The sequence below is a fragment of the Octopus bimaculoides genome, chromosome 6, assembly GCF_001194135.2.
Source record: "Octopus bimaculoides isolate UCB-OBI-ISO-001 chromosome 6, ASM119413v2, whole genome shotgun sequence".
NCBI lineage: Eukaryota > Metazoa > Mollusca > Cephalopoda > Octopoda > Octopodidae > Octopus > Octopus bimaculoides.
This window is the reverse complement of record NC_068986.1, coordinates 52,894,052-52,898,338: the sequence shown is the minus strand read 5'-3', so window position 1 is coordinate 52,898,338 and position 4,287 is coordinate 52,894,052.

Sequence of the window (4,287 nt, the reverse complement as noted above, 5' to 3'; positions counted from 1 at the left end):
ACCGCCACCGTCGCCACCGCCACCGTCGCTACCGCCACCGTCGCTACCGCCACCGTCGCCGCCACCGCTGCCGCCGCTGTCACTGCCACATTTTCTACTACCCCCAGTGCTGCCAGTGCCTCCCCTACCATCTTTATCGGCTCAAATAAACATTTCCAAGAGTGTGAAAGAAAGAGGAGGACAAAGGTAAGAATAAAGAAGGGTCGATACTAGCAGTGCACAGTTCGATTACCGATACCGAGAGAATGAATGATAGAGTTGACCATGGCGAGATTTGAACTCAGAAAGAGCCGAAAATCAGAACAAGTACCAGAAGGCATTTTGCCGACACTCTAATGATTATGCAATCCATAGCCCTAATAACCTTTGAATGTGACAGAAGACGAACATTTTGGTGAAAAGGGTTATTTGATATGTATATATGTTGGCACTCCGTCGCTTACGACGTTGAGGGTTCAAGTTGATCCGATCAACGGAACAGCCTGCTCGTGAAATTAACGTGCAAGTGGCTGAGCATTCCACAGACACGTGTACCCTTAACGTAGTTCTCGGGGAGATTCAGCGTGGCACAGTGTGCTAAGGCTGGTCCTTTGAAATACAGGCACATCAGGAAGTAAGAGTGAGAGAAAGTTGTGGTGGAAGAGTACAGCAGGGTTCGCCACCATCCCCTGCCGGAGCCTCGTGGGGCTTTAAGTGTTTTCGCTCAATAAACACTCACAACGCCCGGTCTGGGAATCGAAACCGCGATGCTATGACCGTGAGTCCGCTGCCCTAACCACTGGGCCGTTGAGCCTCCACGTTATGTGATAAGATAAACAATAAATAGCAGACGGGATTTGAACTCAACGCGCAGATAACCAGAACAAGCAGTGCAAGGTATTCTATCTGACTTTCTCATGACTTTGTCAGTTCAATACATTAACATCTGCAACTCCATAGGCAGGAAATTGAAAATATATTATCTTTAAAATTAATTAAAAAGAATCGATTTTGCTGTTCTTGAGTTTCACTTGTTTGGAAAGTGATTTGATCTGAAACCGTGTATTGAGATTAAAACAAATGCATCGATCTAGAGTGATTTTAACTATGAAAAAAACACTCATATATTATCATACACAGGTTTACATTTTTCATGATTTTGTAATAAAGTATATTTTAGGACGGGTGGCATGATAACATTATCTTTGATGTGTTAAAAATTATACAATATTGAAAACATTGTTGATTATCTAAACAAAACTGATTAATTTGGAGAGAAATCTATAAACCTAACGAGGGAATTTCTACAGGGTTGTGGTACGCCCTGCTGCCAACAGTAGCGTAATTACACAAAATCATTACATTCTACCATCTAAAATATAGAGGGATATTTTTGAAAATTTTGATATATAAACAGACAGGTCATGGTTGGAAAGTATCTGACCAAGGATGAACTGGAACTAAGCAACATTTATAACAAAAAAGTAAGCAAATTAAATCACCAGGATAATTCAAACGTAAGAGTTCAAATTCTAGTATCGATATTACTTCTTGTCTTCGATCAGGCTCATCGATTCATGATTATCATTTCTCTTTTACAAATAACGAATTTGAAACCATTATAACAAAACCACGGAGAGAAAAACGACGCTTTTGATATCATAGAAAAGCAGCCATAGAGTCACAATAATCTGCATCTTTTTAAACCACTGCATTGATAAAATAAACACTAGTAATATATCCGTGTCAATTCAATTAACATTGCTCTTGTGCCTCGTTTAAAGAAAACACTGATATTGCAGGGAGATGACTTCAAATGTTTGTACAGGTACTTTTCCGAGGAGGCTTTCGAATTTTCCTTGTTGCTAATTCGAGTAATATACATCATTAAAGCCTGAAGGAAAGTTATAAATGCTGTATGACTTCACAAACACTTTCGAGTATGTGTGTATGTGTGTGTATGTGTGTGTGTGTGTGCGTGCGTGTGTGTGTGTGTGTGTGTGTGTGTGTTAGTGTCTTGTAAAAATCCACAAGAGCAGTGAACTGAGCTCTATGTTATAAAATAAGTACCGTATTAAACCACCGAGGAGGCCTGTACGCGATCGCTGAAATTCCGAGAAAGAGTAGTTCTATTATCCTTCAAAATCATACGTGTTGTTTCTCTTTGCTCTTGTCTGCTCAACTGAAAACGAAGACCAACCTAGTGTAGGTACTGTCCTCTCACCCTCCATCTATCCCATGCTTGATCTTTCGTTAGATGAAGGGTGACAGGCCCAGTGTATGTCTATGTTGGCTCATGAATACACAGGTGCCTGAAACTAGTGACAGCATGGTATTTGCTACCAGGTCCCTTGCGAGTAATGGTTATGTATTTTTTAGATATACTACCACCACCAACAACACAACCACCACTACCACCAGCATCCTCCACCTCCCCCATCATCATCATCATCACCAGCAGCAGTGTAACCGCCGCCACCACCACCACCATCATCATCATCCCTACCACCATCACAACCACCACAAAATTCACAACTACCAGCACCACAATCATCAGCAGCACTAACACCAGCACCACCGGCACCACCAGTATTACTAGTACCAGCAACATCAACACCACTACCACCAGCACCAGTACCATCACCAACAGAAATATTCAAACTGTAAAAGTTTATGCAAGTTCCTACCCATATCAGTTGACAATGAAGGCAGTGAAACAGCAGGGTAGTTAGCACGCCAGACAAACTATTTAGCGGTATTTTGTCCGTCTTTACGTTCTGAGGTTGAATTCTGTCGAGGTCGACTTTACCTTTCAGCCTTTCGGCGTCAATAAAAAAAAGTACCAGTTGAGTACTTGGGTCGATGTAATCCACTTATCCCTTCCCCGAAATTGCTGGTCTTGTGTCAAAATTTAAAACCAATATTACTTCACATAGAGTGATAAATCCCTCTAAAGAAAAACAAAAAGGATAAACATCTCGTGTTCCACATTCAATCAAGTGAAATACAGAGCTTCTATTGCTAATCAAAACAAAAACCAATATTCTTCTCCAATGGACCAATATGCTAATTGTTTTGTTTATTTTTAATAGTAGAGTGCTGATAACCTTGAACTCTTTTCCTACGCTACCTAATCATAACATTCAAACAACAGTGCAACGTTACCTTTTTATTTGTGCAATTGCATAAACAATATGCACAGGAAATAATGCATTAACAAATTGCATTATTTTAATTTATAATGATTTGCACAAAGAATGTGTTCTTAGCGACCATCCCCAATATGTTTAATCTGCATATCATGATGAAAAAAGATTTGTATAGAAGAAACAAATGGCGACAATAAAAAGAAGGAAAGAAAAATGAAAAAAAAAAAAAAATTAAATAATTAAAATTAATAAAAATTACATTCCTAACTTCCCACCCCTAACATATAATAAAGCAACATTAACAACGGAAACAAGAACAAAACCAACATCAGTAAATTTAGCCAAGAAAATTAGCCACAACGACCAAATGTAACGAGATGTCGGACAAAGCGACTGGCAAGAAGTGCTTCGCTTAAAATACCACATGCGCACAGACATGTGTGTTAGAGCACTCATACACATACATACAATGAAACCCACATACTGCCTCCGCATGTACTAATTCAACATCGACCAAAAACATCATGAATATATTGATTCTTTTCATGTGTGTATGATTGTGTGTGAATTAATTTTCAGTTCATCTAATAGAGGCATGTATTTACTGAGAGTGCTCTACAACTACTTAGGGGGCTATGTCTAATGCCTATCTGAAATAAATTAAAAGGAAAAAAATGAAACTCAAGAATACTCATATTGATAACATACCGGATTGAGTTGCTGCCTCACACAATTTGACATATTTTCTATTATTTTGCTATAAACCAGTTGTATATAATGAACTTTCTGCAATCAGGGAGGACGAGGTTCTTAGTTGTCTTGATTTCGTTTCTTTTTCTCGCTCCATTTTTTGCACCAATCTTCTTCACGCTTTTTCTTACCTTTTTTTTTACTGTCCAGTGTCCTTGTTTTTAATATATATAACGTATAAACAGATCCTAGAAGATTGCCTTAAGATACATGGTGTATTTTATGAATATACCTGTTTAAGTATCATAAAAGCATGAAAGTATTAGTAACTCTTTCGGTTGTGTATTTAAATTTTTATATATATATATATATAATATATATTTTTTTAACCAAAAAAATTGGTAAAAAATATAGTACCTGTTAACAATCTTAGCAGAAAACTGACAGTTGAGTTTTTGAATATATATCA